Source organism: Anomalospiza imberbis, chromosome 1 (assembly GCF_031753505.1).
Source record: "Anomalospiza imberbis isolate Cuckoo-Finch-1a 21T00152 chromosome 1, ASM3175350v1, whole genome shotgun sequence".
Taxonomy (NCBI): Eukaryota; Metazoa; Chordata; class Aves; order Passeriformes; family Viduidae; genus Anomalospiza; species Anomalospiza imberbis.
In genome coordinates, this window is record NC_089681.1 from 99,754,629 (window position 1) to 99,776,914 (window position 22,286).

Genomic DNA, 22,286 nt, shown 5'->3' on the forward strand with positions numbered 1-22,286 from the left:
TACCAACAGCTTTTAAGGCAGCTTTCGTTGGATACCTACAATGCAGACACACCCAGAAAGATCAGTCAGCTCTCTTCTGGTGACATTCATGATGGCAAGAAACATGCCCAGCCACTCAGAGAACCAGGCTATGGGAGATATTGCTCAAAACCACTCCTATCCATCAGACAAGGTCAGAGTCAAAAGGGAAATGACTTAGTACTGCACCCATTATCAGTCACCTATCAGGTAAAGAGATGACTGTGTTCAGGAATCTGTTTGTCATTGCTAATTTTTTTTTCTGCAATATATGTTTTTTCACAATATATATATTTTTTCACAATAATTTTTTTTCACAATATATCTTTCATGTCACAAATACAAAATCAGGCCTGTTATCACTCAACAAAACCTTTGCTGCAGGCATTTTGTCAGGTTAGATGGTTACCTGTAAGAAGACTGACCATTTTACAGGTGATGGAGATTTAGGAAGATGAACTATTGCAGCCTTTGACAATCACATTGTTGTAACGATGATAAGACATGAAATTGATGGTTTCCACTATCAGTTACTGTGGTGAGGGGAAATCTGATGTGATTTTACAAATCAGAACATGCAAGGGAGGATGCAGTCCAGTATAAATGATGGGAACTGATCTTTTGATAAACTCCTAAAGCCTGCTGACAGGTGGGGAGTATTTGCTGCTTTCCTCAATGCCCAGAATCTTCTTCATCCCTTCATGATAAACACAGGAGCCTCATGGTGCAACTGCCAGTGTGAGGTGACTGGTGCTGCTGCAAGCTCATGTCCACGTCACAGCCAAAACATCCCATGGAGCAGCAAAAGAGAGGAGAAAGCCTTCTGATCATTCCTGAGCATCCTCACCTCACGCCACTGGCCCCCAAATGTGGCTGATGAACTTATCTCCACCACAGTCCTGCTGAAATGTTTTTCATGGACTTACAGGGTGTTGAGTTCCTGAATACTACTGACCATAGGTGATGATCATGGAGTGGTTACTGAGATGGTTCAGATTTTCCTGAAAGCCCTGACTCCTGAAGCCATCTGGTTACATGAGGAGCTCAGTTTCCATTTTAAAAGGAAAGATTTCTAGCCCTGGTAGATGATGAAAAATCCTCAAAATATAGTATCTAAGGGCTCCAAACACAGTATCCAATGCAAAGAAATTAACAATCAGTCTTGCAATTCATTTTCTAAACTCCTGACATTATATGCTCAGGAATGAAAGTATCTGCTCCTTGACCTCAGAAAAGTCTTGTAATACTGACAAATTATTTCATTAAGATATGGCAGCCATTGTGCTACAGCAGCCACCTCTAAAATCTTTTCAACTGCCTGAGGTAACTAAATAACGATACTTCATTATTCACAGGTAGCTTAAGCATCCTCTATATTAAGTGCAGGGAAGTTTAGATAACATCTAATTGCAAGGAGAAGCACTGGAAAGTTTCTGAGGGTGGCAACTGCATACCTAAATGACACTTATTTATTTAGAAGTGCTTAAGACATGCCTTTCATTTATCCTAGGCAGACACAGAGCCTTGAAATTAAAACTCATGCAATATCGCTTGGCCCAGTGCCTATACTTGGACAAACTTTTTCATCACACCCAAACGAAGAAACTCCTTCCCCAGTTTCTATCACTTAATCATCCTTCTTCTGCAGACACCACCCAGAGCAAAAAAACTGAGGTTAGCAGAGAAATCCTTGCTCAACTACAAGGCTGCAGATGAATCTTTTAAACATGTTACCAAAATAATAAGAAAAAGTACAAATTTATTCCCAGAGTTTTGGCTGCCACGATTAATTCCAGAGCTAATTGTTCTCCAGATGTATTAATCCCTGAACATGGGTATTCTGATTGAAACAGTGACACAACTGTAGCAATGGCAGTGAGGATATGATGTAGCAACACTATGAGGATGGCAATGGAGTAGTCCATGATTTAGTGCTGACAGTCCTTGGCAAAAGTGTTGCCTTGAAGCATAGTTTCAGAATTGACACTTATAGGACAGGAAAGCATGTTAGTGTCATTGAGCTGGAATGACCCATTGAATACAAGCCACCAAATCAGTGATTGCCTCTATCACACACTCACTTAATGCTGAGCTGGATTTTTTCAGTGGTTAATATGCTGATACAGGCAAGGCCATACTCACAATGTTCTCTATCATCCCTACCCTATTACACAAATAGGTTGGAGGCCTCTTTTGAAAGAACCTCCCACAATACCTTTTAAAAATGTCTTCCCTTCCCCCAGCTCCAGAGCAGCATACATCAAAAGAAGTTTTTCAGTACTGCAACCATAACCCTACCACTTAGAAACAGGCACTTTGTGTTTCACATCAGCTGGACCATATTTGGCACTGCTCCAGCCCCATTTTGAATATGCACATCTAGCAGTAGTTTGTTAATTGTAGAAATCTTTACCACTGCTCACGTTCCGTAAGGCACCTTTCCAAGGGAAGGAAGCTTGTACAGCTCCCAGGCAGAGAGTGTTCAGCAGTGTACAAAGAAAAGCTTCTCACTCCAGGCGGGTGCACACACATGATTCCAATATCCTTACTGTGAGTTTGGAAACTGCAGCTGCTACTTTAGACCACAGCAACTGAAAACACCCCAGAGGGAGAGCAAGCAAGAGGTTCGGATCCTGTGTGTAGAGCCATGACAACAGTGTGGCTTGAGCCCTGCTGTAGCAATCAGCCATCAGTGCAGCACATCATATGTTGCTGGGAGAGCTTTCTGAGGCAGGTGGGCATGCAATGAGTAAAAATAAAATGAAAACAACCTAGTTTTCATCAAGAGGAGAAGTGAAGAAACCATGGTAGAGGGTTATTCTTATCAAATTAATTTCTGGACAGGAAAGTGATACTTGTGCATAAAGGCAGCGGTGCAGACGATTTGCACAAATGCCTCCAACAGCACCAGAGACAACACAGGCTACTCATAGAATCAGGCCCTTAATAAGGAAGGAGAAATAAGGGTAGCACCAGAGCACACTTTCCTACTTATCATCTCTCTTGCTTCACCAGAACTTAATGAGTCCTGTGAGGCCTCTCTGCTCTGTTTAGTTGGTGTCTTTGCTAAAACATTCAGTGACATTGCAGGGAGAAAAGAATCTACATCACCAGGATGTGTTTGGGCAAGCCAAATGTGGGCTTGTTTGGCCTGATCCTCTGCAAAATGCTAAATACACTGATAGCCCTTCAAAACAGTTCAGTACTTTATCCATAACCAAGAGTGTATGGCTTTAATAAAATCTGCTTTGGAGCACTTTTTGGTGTGCTGTGGGTCTGAAAATTCTCTGTGGTTTGTGGTCACTTGTTTTTCTAATATTTTGGTCAGTGTCCAATCTCACTTGTGTAGCTGGATATACCCATGTAATTTCTGGTAGAATTGAATTTTCCACACAGCACAATTTATAGCCCTCTGGTGTTCCCTGACACATGAACAGAGGTTACTGCCAGCTTGACCAACTTTTATGTATTCATGCTTTCAAGTAAGGGGCAGAATAACATTAACTGATCTCTTCAAAGTCCTGTAAAAGTGCTTTAAAGTGCCCCAGCCTTCCCAACAGGAAACAAATTTCACCATCTCCTCTTTTGTGACGGCAAATATTTCCTGAGGTGTGGGAGACCTCAGAGGGAAAGCTGGGATTTGACAGCTTAAAATCCCGTCACTCATTTTAAAGCACTCAACTACATTTCATCAACAACCAAAGGCCTTCCTCAGAAAGATGTTGGCTAGAGGTGCTCTGGGGGTGCTCTGGGGGCTGTGGTGGGCAGGGTTGCACTTAGGGCCTTCATCACCCCCATGGCACATCACCACCACCCGACAATGCAGCAATCACAGAGTCCCAAGGCAGGATAAAAGGAGATTTCGCCCATGTCTCCCACTGACAGATCTGACCTGAGGGCAGCCTGAAGACATCTGAGAGACATCTGAGAGACATCTGAGAGGAAGTCCCCAAGGAGCCAGTGGAATTACCTGGGCTGAGGGAGTAAGATCTGGGCATGGATGAGGCTGCTAGATGTTCTCTGCTGCAAAAACAGCTCCCAGTTGGGGCCATATTCAAAGTCCATCTGACGGATGCAAATCATGCTTCAGCCTTCAGCAAATAGATGCAAGCCCCTCAGGACATGAGAACCATCAACCCCTGGAGGTGCCTGAGGATGTCAGGCCATTTTAGCTGGATAACAACAGCCAGACCAAGGGAATGCCTTCTGGAGGAGCAAAGCAGAGCTTGTCATTCTCATCTCCCCTGACAAGCCAGGGGAAGCCACAAGAAATGGGATGCAGAGATGTTGCCAGGGTTCCCAGGGTTTTGAAGCACCCACTGGTGGACTGCCGGGTGCAAGAAGTACTTTTTCCCCATGGTAGATCAGACTGGGGGCATTTGGCCACTCTTGGAGCCCCTGAGATAGGTCCAGGTAGGGCAGACTGGGGTTTGGGAATCTCTTGGGAGGTGTGAGAAGCCTGTGAGAAGAGACACTCGGTCACATGCTCTGGGAATAGCTGATCACCAGCACTGGGGTCAGAAAGCAATGTTCCCCCAGGGCAGATTGGCACTGGTCCTTGGGTGTTGTTTTACCTTTCTCTGCAGCACCGAGCATGACCACTTGTCAGGGCTCCTTTGGGTCATTTTGGCCAGGTGCCAGCTGCTCATGCTCTATAGAGGTGGTCCTTGAGCCCCTCATCTGGGGGGAGAAAAATTTCAAGACTCCCAGAGTGGCTTTGAAGGTGAACCCCAGGGATTGCTTCTTGTTCCTGGGGCACAAAGCATAGCACCTTATCAGGGCTCCTCTGGACTTTTGTGATCATCAGTCATTTAATCACACTGACATTCACAGATAATTTCAAGTGGGCACATAAGAAGCAAACTCTTCTGTCTTCTGGTCAGGTATCCTCCAGGCAAACAGGGCTTCGAAACAGAGGCAGCTGTTTTTCAGTGCTGGATGCCCACCTATCCCTATCCATGTCAGCATTACCAGTAACAACCTTCCTCTTCACTACGTGGCTGCAGAATTCATTTAAAAGTTCATCAGCAAGCTTTATTCACACTCCTGGAGAGCAAAGTGTATCCCCAAAGACAGCAGAGACATGAACTGCATCACAGTGGCCCAGTACAGTTTGATCTCTTGTAGTTCTCTCAGTGCCTGGGCACTTTCTCGCATGGAACTTCCCAATGGAAGCTCAGTTAATGCCAGCCATGGCTCTTTTCTCCTTTAAGAGGCAGACACCAGTTCTGAAAGGAGCTGAACTGACACCACCAGCCCTGTGTTCAGAGCCCACATACACACCTTGTCCATGGCTCAGCTGGCCGGCGGAGGCTGGATCTGGTTGTGACTGCGTGGAGCTGGACTCCAACAGGTTACTCGTGTGTGGAGCCCCCTTGACACATCTCTCAGGCTCCACCCTTCATGCTTTGCTGTCACCCAATGTAGGAAACAGGGAAGTTCATAGTCAGGTCTTTTGAATTTAGATTGCAAAAAAAACATTGTTCAAGAATTTAGGTTTCCTTGTCCACCTCATATTCTGGATTTCATGGCACCCCTGAGGAAGAAAAGCTCTACCTCATGGTATAGTTCTACAGCCCTCATCCTCCCCACCAGCTGAAGCTCTGACAGAAGAGACATCAACAAACACTCCTTGCATGAGGAACTGAAGGGTAGAAATAGGTACCACCATGTCAGGTGGAGTGACACAAGTTTCTGCTCCAGTCTCCAGAGGACATTGGAGGAGACAAATGCTCTGGGAGGCATGAATAGATCACAGGGTGACAATAAGCCATGAATGGGATACAGGGAAAAGCATTCCTGTGTGTCAGGCAAGAAAGGCAACCATTCTGTAAAGCCCTGGTGAGAGCTCACCTGTACCACTATGATATTTATCATTCCTCCAGTTTTTTTCAAGAAGACCTCACCATAAACACTGTACCAGCAAATGTTACTTGGTGCACAGTTGAGGAATGGTGAGGAAATCCTGCATGCTCTCTACATCTCTGCAAAGATCATGCTGATCAAACCCTTCCTTTCACCTCTGACCCTGTCACAATGAAATGAATGTATATGGCATCAATTCCCTTATTTGCATAAGGGAATACATAATACATAAGGGAAACATTACATAGTCTGAATGTACATACAAATTTTGGCATAGATGTATAAAATGACAGCAATAATACCTTCCTTACTCTTTCAGTACTCAAAATACCAAATCCTAAAGGAACAAGATATTTGCTAGGGTTTAAGATAAGATCTGAATATCTTCCCACAAACTGAGGTAGGCAAATAACTCTCAGAAATGTTAAAGTCATAAATGAACTGTGAAGTGCATTAGGGTGCATTGACCTTGGCTGGCTGTCAGGTGCCCACCAAGCACTTCCCCTCCACAACAGAACGGGGGAAGAAAATACAATTAAAGGCTCATGGGTTGAGATAAGGACAGGAAGATCACTCAGCACCTGTGTTCTCTGTTTCACTAGTTCATTTTTAATAAAAACAACAAACTGCATCTCTTTATAGCAACAAAGGCCCTCTCAACATACTTGTAACTGCTTTAATCAACAGAACCTTACACCCAAATATAGTAAATGATAAAGGAGACCCACATTACTTTAGCCAAAACTGTAATGGCCCTTCACCTTGTACATGGCTGAAACAGTTTCAGGCCCTGTACAAATATTTCTGCCTGTGACCAGCTCCTCTAGAACCTTAAATCAACAAGCCATTCCTATATGAAGACTGAGTTCAGCACTGTTAGATGTTCTCAGACCAAGGGGTTTCAGCTGCTTTATTAAAACATTGGCTTTAGTTATTTGGGCTGGGTTTTTTAAATGCCCACAGACTCCCAAGGAGTGCATTCCAACACATTAAAATGTATTATATTATTGCAATATTTGTAGTAGCACTTATTAAAACTGTGTTCAGGGAGTTGGGATCATAAATCCTCCTGGTCTGCATCCATACCCGAGCTGGAGTATGTTTACGTTTGATAGATGGGCTGTAAAATGCGGGCACATTCTCACATGTGAAGTGTGAATAGTTTCTCCACTTATTTATTGCAGTTGATATTATGTGGGGCCTGGGACAAACCTTGTGTTCCAGACAGTACTGACAGAAGGGGAAATGATGGTGAAAAGAGAATGCATTGTCAGAGACCCTGAATAAATATCAATTAAATCTTCCAATTTATTTCCTTGGACTTTGAATCAAACGAACAGTTTTTAAAATCATTCCTGATCTCCATATGTTCCTTGCTGTAGCTGCTACATTATTTCAACACCAATAGCTTCCCAGTGCTGGACCTCATTCTGAAGGGCTGAAAAGATGCATAAAAAAGTGCTCGGTTAAACCCCACCAACACACCCAGAAAACAGAAGCAGGAAGACATAAGAATGGTTACGCTTGAATAAATGTGCAAAACATACTACGCTGCCTGTGCTAGAAATCTGCAGTCTGATGCTACTTCTCTACATACAGCTGGAGAATGCTGCAAGTGATGGCTAGTTGGAGCTTTTCATCTCAAGCTATTGCCCCTTCTGTGAGGCTGAGCTTTCATTCTTGCACAAGGGTCTCTTCCAGGACCATGGTTGGTTAATCTCTCTGAAGTTAAGTAAAGCGACATCATTCATAAACATTAAAATCCTTCACTCTCTTACCAAGAAAAGGAAGACAAACAAAGCTATAACACGAGATTATGATACATTAATCATGCCTCAATCAGGAAGGCACTTGAGGGAAATCTCACTATCTGCAAATTGCTTGCAAACATATTGTTCAACCGAACTGAAATCAAGTGTGCTATATTTTGGCTGAAGTAGGCAAGCACAGAGAAGTGAGTAAGGCAAAACTACTCTTTATCAAAGCAAAACACAGTAAGAGAGCATTATCCTTCAAAATCAGATATGGAAAACACACCGCAATTTAAGAATGCTCTGCACTTTTCAGAAAGGAAGGTGCAGTAAGCAAAAGCCAGACATTTTAGAGTTACAGCTCTTCTTCTCTCAAATTTCAAGGGACAAATTTGAATGAGGCTGTCACAAGGGTAAGTGGCAGGAAAGGCTCATGAATTGTGAGGGGATTTGATGGTTTGGAAGCAGGCGATAACAAGGAAGGTACTGTAGGCAAGAGAGGATGGCTTTCAGATTGAACCTACATTTTCCTGATTTCACATTAAAAACTCTATGACTTTATATGTTTCTCTCTTATTCCCTCCTCTAAGTTCACTTTAAGAAAAGAGTATATTTACAAACATCCTATAGCCTTTATTTACTATAAAATATATGGACAATGATAGCACAACCAGAAAATGTGGATGTGAAGGCCATGTAAGTAGCCCCATGTACAAGCCTTGGTGATGAGATATGGGAAAGGCTGTGCACCCAGGTGCACAACACTCTTCTCTCACATGTACTCAGGCTCAGCCTGTTAACAATTATAAGGCTCAGTGATAGAGAGGACTGTTATTTGCAGTAGTGGGACTGGGACTTCGAGGTCCCAGCCAAAGTACCAGGATCAGTTGCAATGCCAGCTGCTAATGTCTATGTGCGCAGGTGGAGGCAAGTGGTGTCCCTCAGGGCTCTGTCGTGGGACTGGTGCTCTTAATGAGAAAGGGTATAGTCTCATGCTGTGCCAATGCAGGATCATGTTGGACATCAGGAACAATTTCTACACAGGAAGACTTGTCAAGCACTGGAATGGGCTGCCCAGATAGGCAGTGGAGTCACCATCCTTGGAGGTGTTCAAGAAATGACTGGACATGCTCTGTAGTGCTATGATCTAGTTGACAAGGTGATAAGTCAGAGGTTGGACTCAACAGCCTTGGAGGTCCTTTCCAACCTAAGCAATTCTGTGATTCTGTAATATCTTTGCCAATGACACAGAGAGATTGAGTGCACCCTCAGTGAGTTTGCAGATAACACAAAGCTGAGCAGTACAGCATGAAGTTCAGCAAGGCCAAGTGAAGTGTTCTGCGCCTGCATCAGAGCAATCCCAGATGTGAGTCTAGACTGGGAGAACTCACTGAGAACAGTCCTGGAGAAAAAGACTTGGGAGTGCTGGTGAACCAAAAACTGAACATGAGCCAATGGTGTGTGTTTACAAGCCAGAAGGCTGATGGTATCCTGGGCTGCATCAAAACAAGGGTGCCCAGCAAATCAAGGGAGGTGATTGTCCCCCTCCACTCTGCCCTCATTAGACCCCACCTGGAATGCTGCATCCAGGTCTGGGGCTCTCAGCAAAAGAAGGATGTACAGCTGTAGGAACAGGTCCAGAGGAGGCTACCAAGATGATCAGAGGCATGAAACACCTTTCCTATGAAAACAGGCTAAGAGAGCTGGAGTTATTCAGCCCAGAGGTGAAAAGAGTCTGAAGAGACTTCATTGCATCCTTCCAGTACTTCAAGAGGCTTATAAAAAACAGGGAGGGCAGATAGTGATAGGAAAGGGGGAAATGGTTTTAAACTAAAAGAAGAGAGATTTAGATTAGATATTAGGAAGAAAACCTTTACTATGAGTGGTGAGACACTGGAACAGATTGTCTGAAGAAGCTGTGGATGCTCCCTGGAAGTGTTCAAAACCAGATTGGATGGGGTCCTGAACAATCTGGTCTAGTGCGTGACATCCCTGCCCACAGCAGGGGGTTAGAATGAGATGATCTTTAAAGTCCCTTCCAAACCAAACCGTTCCATGATTCTATGTTGTAAACATAACACAGGAATGGTAGGCGCAATGGGTGAGGGAGAAGAATATATAGAATGGCAGAGAAAACCAAAATTATTTTATAGATTCATGAATCACAGTCAGCAGCAAGAACTGGGAATAAAAAGCAACCCAGGATCCCCTTCACTTCTGTCTGCAGCCCGTGTTGATGTGCCCTCAGAAGGTGGTGTGACAGGACAAGCTATGTCTGTGTTAAACTGGCAAATCCATCTCATGTTCTACTGAACACATGTCCAAACATAACAGAAACATAAACATACCAAATGATGTGTCAGAGGACAAATCTGCCCAGAAAAGTTACTTGACATTCTGATGAAGAACTACAACTGAGAACCTATTGAGGCAGCAGTGTGTAGCTATCAACTTTGAATGATTACACTCCTGAATCCTGTAGGGAAATGGTTTTCCATAGAGGAAATGCCAGTACGAACAGGAAGAGGCCAACACTTGTGAAAGCAGTGCTTGGCAGAGACTATTCCAGCATGTCTTGCTGCTTTCAGTATTCCCAAGCAAGGGGAATAAGCAGGAGACAGTAAGAGCATAGTATCCCCACTGCCTTCATCAATTTCAGACTCACCCAGGAGAAAGATGGAACTAGGAGCTTTCTGCATCCATGGGTATTCCAATATAACTCTTAGTGTATTCTTCAATACACTAAGAGCATAATGGTTCTGATTAAGACTATATTTGGCTACAGCAGCACTCCTGCAATAAGTATTTCTCTCATTTAGTATGGTACCATTAAGCAAGGAGTTCTGTACTTAACATCTGTACATAACCTCAGATGGCCCCTGATAGTAATGGCTGGGATGCTCAGGAGCTCTGAGTCCCTGGTCCAAAGTGGCCAAAAAAATGCCTGGAGAAGCTCTTTTGCCCAAGTCAGATGTGCCATACAGAGTCAGAGCTAGAAACAGTCTCTTTGCAGTTGCATGAGCTCCAGGGTGTGTCAGATCATCCACAGGATCAGCTTTCAACAGGCTGGTGGTATCAGGGAAACTCTGCTAACCCATTACAAGTTTGTAACTGCAAAATTTTGCCTGAAAATGGAAAAACAATTTCTTGCTCATTGCTTTGGCAACTGATCTGCCAGTACAGTGGTCAGTGCCCAGGCTAAGCCACCACTATCAGAATTGAGCCTGAGCTAAAAGAACAAAACTTCCTCCCCTTTCTTGAAGGTAGAGAGAAGCAAGGGCTAACTTTTTAGAAACTCTGCCTCACTGGTGTCCACTAACAGCAAGGAAAGCAAAACAAGCCAAAATTTATTTGAAGCCTGTGGATGGAAATCTGCCAGGTATGCACAGACAGCTTGGGTTTGCAGAGGGGGAAGGTAGGATGTATACACAGGTGAAGATAAAAACCTTGGAATTTCAGTGATTATATGGAATGTGAAGTCAGCATTAATGGAACTTTTGATTCAAATCCCAAATTTTAGTGTTGTGATAGTACTCTCTGATCAGAGATAAGAGCAGTGAAAGTAGAGACAGGAACAGATGGTTTGGGTTAGGGTCAGATTAAACTTTCTTCCTCCAAATAACTTCTCACACATTACATTTAGACCTGAAGTTCCATATTTTTCCTCATGCTTTCATTTACTATATTTACTTAGACTTGGCTATTTCCTCTTGTACGTAATTTCCTTAACCAAGACATAGCAAACCAGTGGCTACTTTGTGTAATCTCAGCTGTAAGTTTCAAATTTCATCTATTTCAACAACCATAAACAATTCAGTTGCCTTATCTTCCAGAACCATCATTCTTTCCTGTCTTTGCCATCTCACTATCAACTAAAAATTTAGCAACCCTCCACTTAGATATGCAGAAAGCTCACAGCTCTTCTCTTTTTCACCTGCATAGGGCCTGTAACATGAGCATATTTACTGCATATTGTATCTTCCTCATACTACTTCTGTAATACTAAAATCTGATTTCTTCAAGTCCATTCACCTATCCAGACCTTCACCAGTTTCTGTCCTGACAGGCACAATTTTCTTCTCTATTACCTGGGTGACATCCATGTAAAACAGAATTGGAAGCTTTACCTTCTTTGCTTGTATTTGCCTAAATACAATAACTCTCTTCTGACACCATCAACGACTGCCCATTTTTTCATGACATCATCTTCAGTCTTTCAGTCTTGATCTTCAAAGTGTAGGTAACAGCTCTCCCAGTACCTACACTCAGTTGCTATCATCTTTTAACTCCTTCCATTTTCAATTATGGATCTTAAACCATCCTGACTTTCATTTATAAAAAGCATGCATGTGTGTTTGTGCATGTCTCTCTCCAATCCTAGATATGCACAGCTTATACTGCTAGTCTTGATCACATATTTCTGAACAGATGTTCCCACACTTTCAAACAGAAAGGTTGAAAATACACCTCATTATTCCTGCTTATTTATTATATTAGATTATTTTTGCAATTGCTATATTAACGCAGATCACATTTTCTTCTGAAGTATGCCAAAGAGAAACTTACCCTTTTTCTGACAGGACAATATTTTCTGAGAAAGATGCATGGCACAGAGCCTTAACGTGTTAGACTCTGACAGAGTTCCTAGGGCCACCCTGCACATACAAGTGACTGCTTGTGTACCTATTTGTTGTTCAGCTGTGAGACCTGGTCTAAGAACCGCTAAGAACTGTTGACTTGCCAAGGGGGGTACTAAGAACTGCTTGACTTGCCAAGGGAGGCACAATTTGCTTTGAAGAGAATCTTCCACATAGACATTATGGTCCATTTTCATAGCAACATCTAGCTAGGTCAGTGGTTGATGAACTGCAATATACTGGGATCTGCTTCCTCCTGCTATTTCTCTGTTACCCCAGCCTCAGGATATTTCCTGAAATATACTGCTTTTAGGATTTCCTGCAGAATATAAGCCTCATGTTACATTGCCTAAGGTGAGATTCAGCCTTCACTGTGTTAAGTCACGTCAATTAATTGACATTTATCCACTCCTTGCCTCTCTCCATCAACTGCCTTTCTCCTCCCTCCTTTGCCTACTCCTTTTCCCTAATCAATCCCTCATGTACTTTGGTCTGTTCATAGTGAGCCTTCCTTCCTGCCGTCAAGTCAGAGAACAGACATGGGCTTCATCACACCAGGGAAAAAGGTATTATTATATAATACTACTTAGCCTTTTTAAGAGCATTTATTGCTCAAAAAGGCCCAAGGATGAATTGGTTCATATGACACAGAGCAGGAAATTATTTATAAATGGAGAAACAGAGGCAGAAAGGTAGCAGGAGTTGTGCGAAGTGTCACAGAGAGATCACGGCAGGGTCAGAAGTCTCCTGCCTTCTAACTCCAGACTTTTAACTCTTTGCTTATAATCTAGAATGTACTGTGTTTTATGTGTTTCTTTTATAGCCCAAATTACTAATTGGTCTACACTAGAACCTCCTGTATCTTCATTCAGAATACAAAAAGCTGAATTGTGCAGGCATGCACTGCATATCTCATGGGTAAAGGAGAAGTTGGCTCCTTGCTCCCAAGGCAAAGCTCACAATGACCCTAAAGCCCAGGCCGGCACTGATACTGCCACAATGTTGGTTCCACAGGAGCTGAAGTGCTCAGCTCTACCCTGTGCTCAGAAGGGCTGCACCCAGACTTTCAAACCACCTCCAGGTGAGCTGGTGAACCAACACAGCACAGCACAGCTGCACAGAGACATCAATGGGCTCCCTGCATCAGCACAGGCTCCTCAGCCTACTGCTTCTCTCCACAAAGCCAGTGTTCCTCTCCTCAGTTCTGGCAAATCCACACAGGTGAGGACTCCTATAGCATTCAAAGTTAGTTTTGGAGCCTGGGGCCTAGTGCTGGGTCAGTTTAGCCCCAGATTCAGAATCTGGCCTTTTATAGACAGAGCTGTATTTTAACATCTCATGAAACCTTGACTCCTTGTAATTTTTTTTTCTTATACTTCCTGCTAATTTATGCATGTAAGCATATAAACATATGTTAAAAGTTTTCTAGAGTTATGAGTAGACAGAGGTCTCAACTTCCAAAGTCTATATACACAGATGCACAGAGACATACACACACACACACACACACATATATATATGTGTGTGTATATATATAAAACCATACAGACTGTGTGAAAAGCAGCTGCCTACCCACTGCCTCTAACCAGACCTGAACTACAGTGTAAACACAGACAGGCATATCCCCTCTGCATGCAATACATCTGATTAAATATTTTGTCAACCAACATGTTTTGCTGGGCTGGTAGAAGGATTTCCAGAGCATTAATTTTTGTTTCTAAAGGCCTGTTGGATTTAGATGTATCCTCCATTATTCTGTTTTGTTAGATTTTTCAAAGGGGCTCAGAAAACATTTCAAAGTAACTCCAGAGATAGAGGCTAAAAATAGAGTTCTGTAAACTGCAGGAAAAAATACTAGAAGTCACATAATGCATTCACTTTTAGGCTGAAACATTAACTCTTGGGAAAACAATGGCATCAGCATGCTCCTTCACACATTGGCCTGTGATTTTCATATTATTGCTGGTTTCACTAGACATTTAAAGGAGTCTACAGTACCTCTCATTTATAACTGCAAACAGAAATAATAACAATTATAGTAATAATGGACTACAGCTACTGGGCAGACATCAGGCCAATTTCACTCATAACTCCCAGGGCTCCCAATCTCCTTTTTTCCTCTCCTTGCAGAGCAAAGAAAAGAGGGAAACCGGCCCAATTTCAGCATGGAGGTGCTGTGCTCCACTGACTCCTCTTGCTCGTGGTTTGAACACCAATAAGAACAGAAAACTACCCCCAGTAAAACCTAGAAAGTCAGTAACATAAGAGCAAGATAAGCACAGTGACTTGACACATATCCTGAGGCAGTGAACTTGAATCCATTCCTTGATCTGAAGTGCCAGACAACTTTCAGGTTTTTGATATGCGTATGCTGCAGTAGCTTTTATTGAAACAAAGAAGAGAAGGAGAACAAAGGGTAAAAAGAAGAAAAGACAGCATCTTTTCCCAGTTGTGGCATACCAGTTAGAAGATTTTACTTGGGTCCACAAAGCTTAATGCTAAAAATGAAATTATAACCCTGCCTTGGTCTGTTGGCAGCACAGACTTCGTCTGTGGACAACTGTGCCTCTCCATCCTGATGTTTTAGGAGACTTTTTATATTTATTAAAAGAGATAGCATGTCTCAACAGAGGGGTCTCCTGGGACAGAAGGGACTAGTGGTGAATTTAGGAAGAGCATTTAAAACTTTACTGATTCAGCATATGCAAATCTGCCTGCTCACTACTATAGGAAATCCACAGCTTTGGCTCCTCTGCACCACTCTACCCTTTCCCTGATCAAGTGATCATGGCACCAAACTCACATGTGAGCACAGTGGGCACAACTCTGCTGAAGCCAAGGAAGTGGTGTGAATTCAGCTTGTTACAGCCACAGCACCCTGACCAAGTGTCCATGAATGTCTTCTACTCTCACTGCCTGAGGGTAACAAACAACTGAGCCCTAATCCCCCTGACACACTCATTCCTGTTTGTGTGTCTCTTCCCAGGCTTCTGTTGTCCGCACTGAGCCAGGCCTGGTTTTAATCACTTTCCTACTTCTTACATTCAAACCTGTAATTCATGCTCTACTATTTTGTCTGCTACATATCCTCTTAAAAGAACTCCAAAATTAATAAGTCTGTTTTTTAGCCAAGGACTACAGAAGATTACAGCACAAGTGATATTCCCATTAATACCACTCAATGTATGGAATTATGGTTCTTTGGGGAAATTCTAATTAGTTTAATCACATCTTGTGTGGATTACTCAAATCTACCACATTAGTTTGTGTAAAGATACTCACTTTTTTCACTCCAGATGCATAATTTACTAATTTTCTAGAGAGGAAATGTCTGGGGTTCTTTTCTATAGTTATAAACCACTTAAAATTTTCTTTCACTGAATATCATTGTATTAATTCTAGTGTATCTTCTCTCTAACTTTAAAAATATTATACAATGCTTTACTTTCATGCTCCATTTTCAAATGGAGGTGGCTTAACTTTTTTCAAAAGAGAAACAATGGTGAGGTTTTTAAATTGTTATTCAAAGAAAATCTTCACAATATTCCTTGGCTCGTTGAACAGGTATGAATGCTTGTCTAATATAGAGGCATGTATGTGATAGGCAGATAATGGGTGGATGACCACCCTCAGTCTCCTGAAATCACAAGCAACCATGTAACTACCCACAACAATTCAGAATTCTCCTTTTTATGTGCACAGTTATCCACATAGGTGCTTCCAACACCTACAGGGCAAAGCTGCTCATATGCTGGCTCCCTGCAGAAACAGGGATCTGTGGAGCTGGTGTGTCTGGCCAAACACAGGAAACAGTGTCCCATACTAATAAGGAAGACCAAAACACCTCAGCAGCTCCTCTTCGTGTGACTTGGCCATACAATTGCCAAGCTGATAATCTCTGCTCAGTGGGGTGAGTGGTGCAACAAGGAACGTGAGGGTATCACTGGGACACATCTGCTCTTTCCAACTACAATCTTTGGCCATTCCTCACAGGAAAGCAAAGAGGCTTCATAAGTTATGCTTTATGAAGAGACACACATCTTTTTGCCTCTGGTAAGACCAGCCAAGGCAACTCTTCCAATAAAATTTGACATCTTAACAAGGAGACAAGGAGGAAGCTAACTTTCATTTCAGTATCCTTTCAGGGACGACAACACAAAAAAAAAAGAAATCCAGGATGACTCTGGCAAATAATTCCTATCCCAAATTTATGAGCATTGGTGGAAAGATAACTTTGCTTCCTTGCCCTAACATCTGCATCAAGAGGCCAAGGACTTCACTCTTCCTGTGAAATATTTCCACAGTTCCACTGAGAAGCCCAAACTGCAAAGACCCTTTTGAACTTGTACTACTTAGTTTAATAATTTTGTTTTTTATAGCTGTTGTTTTGCTTAAATCCTGTGATATTTAAAAGAGCACTAAATCCATCAGACCTTAATAAGCAAGCTGTGTTTCAGCCAGCACCAAGGACTGTTCAGTATCTGCCTCACAAACACTATCAGCAAATAAGAGAACTTCTTTAGCTATTGAGGGCTGAGGATGTGTGTTTTGACCTCTTCTCTCTATTTCACAGAGACATTCTTGGTACAGAGTCCTCGTTGCCTGCTTGGTAATACTGTGGCCTTTGATGCTGGAACCATGCAGCAGCACTAACAGGTAACACCAGCCCATCACATAAACAGAAGTCCTTTGTAGTTGTAGAGCAGAAATCACAAATCATTCTTTCTGTTGTAGACCACTGAGTTTTACAGCCCACAAGGTTTCTACACACAGGAAACACCCTGAGAAAACTATGTGGGAGGTGTTTCATGGGGATTTGGTGATGACCCATCTGATATCCCAGATGTAGCTTATTGCCATAAAGCCCAGGTACCAGAGCATGAAATCTTTTAACATGTTGTGTACTAAAAATCAAAACCAGAAAGCAACCCCCATTTTTCAGAGGCAGTATCCTGGATGCTACATGGTATACACTCATCCCTTCTTGGAAGCAGTTAGATTCAAAAAGCTCATTGCCCTTGCTGTTGCCCCCCCATCCTCAAAACATTCAAAAGTAGCACAAAGATAAGCTCTGCTACCAGGCTGACTACAGATGCACTATATACTGAAAGAAAGCAGCACAATCTGTTAGTATAAAAAACAGCTCTAACTACTTCCCCCCGCAACCCAGTTCCAAAGTTTAAAGCCAGCTGCCATTCAGGAAATTAAATTCAATACCTATGATGTGATTTTTGAAAGTGCGGCTTCTCAGCAAAAGGGAGATGAAGTATATCCAGTATTTCTGAAAAATCAAACTATTTAATTGTCTGTCTGACAAGGCCATAAGCCTAACTTGACACCCCTGTTGTGAATGCCTTGGGCTTCAATTAATGGCGGGCAAAGGATGCATAATTAATATAGCAAGACAAGAGGAAATGAACATGTTTAAGTTTCTACTGCAGTTTTAACTTTGTCACAACACTCAGGTTTTTAGCTGGCTTTCTCCAGAGAGGTGAATTTCCTGTTTTTCCTGGTTAAATGTATATACCAGAAATTACTCATTAAATGTCAGGAAATGCAATTTGACTGAGTTATACATGCTACTGAAAAAATCTGGATGGACCAAATTATTTGGTGTCACTTATTTAATAAGACACAACCTTCCTTCTCTATTTATGAATTGTTCATGAACAGACATATTTTTACTAGGGATTTTCCTCCTTGCTTAAAAGCAGCAAGGAGATTACATAAGTAAATATATTCAGTGAGAAGGTGACATCATTGAGAAGACATTCTTGACTCCAGCTTCATATACTTACTATTTTCTACTCAGTCCCTTTGCAAAGGTCTAACACAGGGCTCTTGCACTAGTTCTGCTTACACTTTCCAAATATACAATTTAAATGCACAGTACTCAATTTTACCTCTGTGAGACCAGACACAAAATTCACAAGCTCCTGAATACATTCATTTCAGAGGCAGTGTAAACCTTAGCAATGGCTGCCAAATGTGAAGTACAAGCATTCAGACTACTATAATATTCACATGTATTTTTGCAAATAGACAAAAAAAAAAAAAGCCCAGTAATCTCCTCCAAGCAAAATTTTCTAGGTAGCAAATTTAAAATCAAAACCCAGAAACCACTGTTTAATTCACAACCCAGTGTTGCTAGTAAGAACCTCCTGTTTGTATTTCCTTATCTTTGAATTATTTGGGCCATCTTATCTTTGAGCTAAGCAGGGCTGTTTGCATATCCCAAAACTAGTGCATTAAATCTCCCAACACCCTTCTGGAAGCTAAGCTGTTGCACATTGCTCTTTATCTGAGGTACTGGAGCGGTTTTATGCAAGGTCACATAGTAAAACTAGCTGAAGGTGAGGTGCATAGAATGTTATTTTAAAAACTGGAAGGAGGGTTATTTTAATAAAGAACAACTGTGTAACGAGTGAGCAATAAACTTGGGCAAAATTTAGTTTATGGAAGAAATATTACCAAAAATCCCACAAATACAATTTCTGCATATGGGGGTATATGGAGAGATGGAAAAAAAAACCAGCAAAAACCCAGCTTGCAGAAATACATATGTCATCAGGCTATATGAACTGTTTATTGGAACTATGTCCCTTGTCAATACTGAGGAAAATAAAGAATGGAAAATAACTTTAGAATTGAATAGAGACTCTGTCACACTTAAATTTGATACATGGAGCCCAGGCCAACATTCTGCCAGGACAAAAAAAAAAAAAAAGTATACAAGAAAATCAGGAATAAATCCAAGATGGAAAAAGTAAAAGTTAAATTAGCATCATACGGTGGAGAGAAATATCAATAATTAGGCAAATGCATAATAACCCTATGAAGTCAATTACTTTTATGAGAGTAGGACTGGAAACACAGGCAGCTTTAGGGCTGAACATTTGCAAATAATTAAGACTGGTTAGAATATACAATGGGTGCTGTGTATGATCCAAACAGACAATGAGAAACCAGTAGTATTCAAAGATATTTTTGATACAACAGAATACAATAAGAAGAAATATTTAATTTTTTTTCAACCTGAGGTAAACCTTTTCTGCCCAGTCATTATTGCCCCAAACAGTTTCCATTCAGCCTCTGCAGTAAGCAACACACAAAAAAGTTGTAAAGAAAGTTTAAGTATACCCCACAAATGCAGCCAAAAGCAAATGAACACTGTTGTCACAAGTCCTACTTTTTCCTGAATTTTCTTCCAAACTAACTTTATTTCACCTTCCAGCTATGGCTACCTTTGAGCTCCCCAGGCCACAGACCCTTTCTTTGCATGTTTGTAAAATACCTCACAACAGATCTCACTGGTGAAAAGTTGCTGATTCCCTCTTTTTCATGTGAGCCTGCTGTGATTCCAGCTGTTTGAGGCCATAGGTGAGGACAAGTCTCCCCTGTGCACTGAATCCATGATGCTGCTCAGGAGTCAGGGCTGTGCCCACACTCCTGCCGGTCTGCTGGACCAGGACTATGTTGGGCCATATTTCTAACTTACCCCAAGTCTTCCTGCAGTTTCTGGACTGGGAGAGCTTCTTCTCTTGCAAAGCAAACCACTTTTTCTTATGAAGAACTCCGGGAAAGCACTTTGGAAAAAATACCAAATAAAACTTCATTTCCCAGAAGGTTGGAAAGGCAAGGAGAAGCAACAGCACTGAGACCACTCAGCAGCCCCATGACAGAGCTGGCACCAGAGTGCCACCATCCCCGATTCTGGCATGGCACTGACTTCACTAAGGAGCAGTAGAAACCAGGTATTATCCTAAAGAAAGTGGCTGCTGGAGGCCACACAAACAGGCACTTGTTTGGTACATGCCGTAGTCACCACAGCTCCGAAAGCAGATGAGAATTGTTGCTGCATTTGCCAGTTTCTCATGCTACTTGGAATTAGCACATGCAAGTATTATCTTACTAATAATAAAATAGGCTACCCACCAAAATTTAGGAAGGATTCCTTATTAGAACAAATATTTTAGATACTCACCATGACAATAGTACATTCTGTTGGAAGGATTCTGGAGTGTTTTTGCAGTTATTTACAAGAGCAGCTCCAAGGCCTGTGAAAATCACAAGTATCTTTACATTAACTTCATGAATTTAGGTGGCAATAAAATGAAACATTACAAATAAGTCCCATATTTCTTTTGTAATGCTATTACATGATAATTGCTATACCATTCATCTTTATAAAAATACACCAATTTCTTGGCTTTTGACAGTTACATTTCTAAGGTCAATAAGAAATTATACTCAAGCACAGAATAATTCCATCAGCAGCCAGAACAGATACCATAGCCTGTATTTAATTTTATTTAATACATGTGGTACAAAGGAGAGACAAGCTTTAAAATAGTAAAACTTAAAGATCAACCAAATCAAAACAACAAAAAAAATAGTCCCAACAAACCTATTTTGATGAATTAGCAGTCTGTAATGTACTTCTAGTCAGGGCCTCTAGTAACAGAGCCTAATTTTTTAATATTTAAGAGGTAAGACCAAATTCCTTGACCAGGAAAACCTCATTTGAGTGATTTTACTTAAATTAAATGCTACCTTTGCAAAATCATCTATCCCCATGCTTATCTTTTCTACCCACAAAAAAAGCTAGTTCCACACTACATGTCTAAAATACACCTTCCTTTAAAGTTCAGCTCAAGAATCTCATGATGATTACAATTTAATAAGTTTCCTGCAGCCTTGATGCAACTGTGGGATCACCTTGCTAACTCCATAAAAATCAGTATTCCTGGATTACTTAAACTAGAGGATCCTAACATCCTGATATGAATCAAGACTAACTCCATCAACTCCAGTGAAGAAACAGTTCTGCAAACCTCAAGTATCCAGAAGAGTTATGCATAGAATCTTTTCTATAGATACATAAGTATGCTTGTAAATTTAACTTCTTGGTGATTACACTTGGAGTGCTACACATACACACATAAATAGTATGAATGGAAACACTGCATGCATTATGAATAAGAACATCAAGTTTACAATGATCAACAGCAAATCCCAGATAATTTATTTGTTGTCTTTTCAATCTATTCATAGACAAGAGGAAAGTTCTCTATTACAAGTTCTGTTGCAGACAATGATTTTTCTGATCAAAGTTATTACACAGTTGTTTTTGAATATGGCAAAAAGACAGCAGAGAATGGAAGTAAGGAGGGAAGGGGGAGAGAAAGAGTAGTTTAAATCACTTGACTAATCAGAATAGAAGTGTAAATTCAGAATGTATGGCTGAACTTTGTTGTCCCTGTATATTGACTAGTACTATAGAAAATAATTGCTACAGAATTTGCAGATTTTTTTTCCACAGTATCTGGAAAGGATTTTTTTTTCTGTTATACTGTCATACTTTCCCTGACCTCCTTCTATTCCCAGGACAGATGACTGCATTAAAAAAAAATAAATTAAATTACATGTTTGACTTAAAAAAATAAAAAATCTGGGAGAGAAATTATAGAAACAATTATGATGAGCTTTGTTGCTTTCTTTTTTTTTTTTTTTTTTAATTAGAATGGTTACCAATGCAAAAAAAAAAAAAAATTAAAGCATTTAAATTATCTTTCATTGGGTTGAGGCCTAAATTCCTGAATGAAATTCAGTCCACTGCAGGTGTCTCTTCCTACATTCAGGCAAATTAGGATTGCCTGCTATTAGCTTGTGGGGCCCCTGGAGTCAGGATTCTTGGTCTGTATCCCCTGACTACCCGTTTATTTGCAGTGGGCAGATCTCAATCCTTCTATGCCACCATCTTTTCCCAATAAGGATGTAGAAGCTTAATTAGGCACTGGAAAGTTATTTTAGTATCCCAAGTGGATGCTGTCATAGAAGGAAAACGTAACTTTCCATTGAGAGAACGCAAGATAACTCGTGCCAGCTTGTTTCACTCCTCTCCAAGAGGCAGCTGTAGTCCCGCTAACTGGCTGTCAGAGTAGAGGGCTTTGATTTTGGAAAGGGCACCAGCAGGACAGCTGCAGTCTGCACAGAAATCCAAAGGATGGTAACT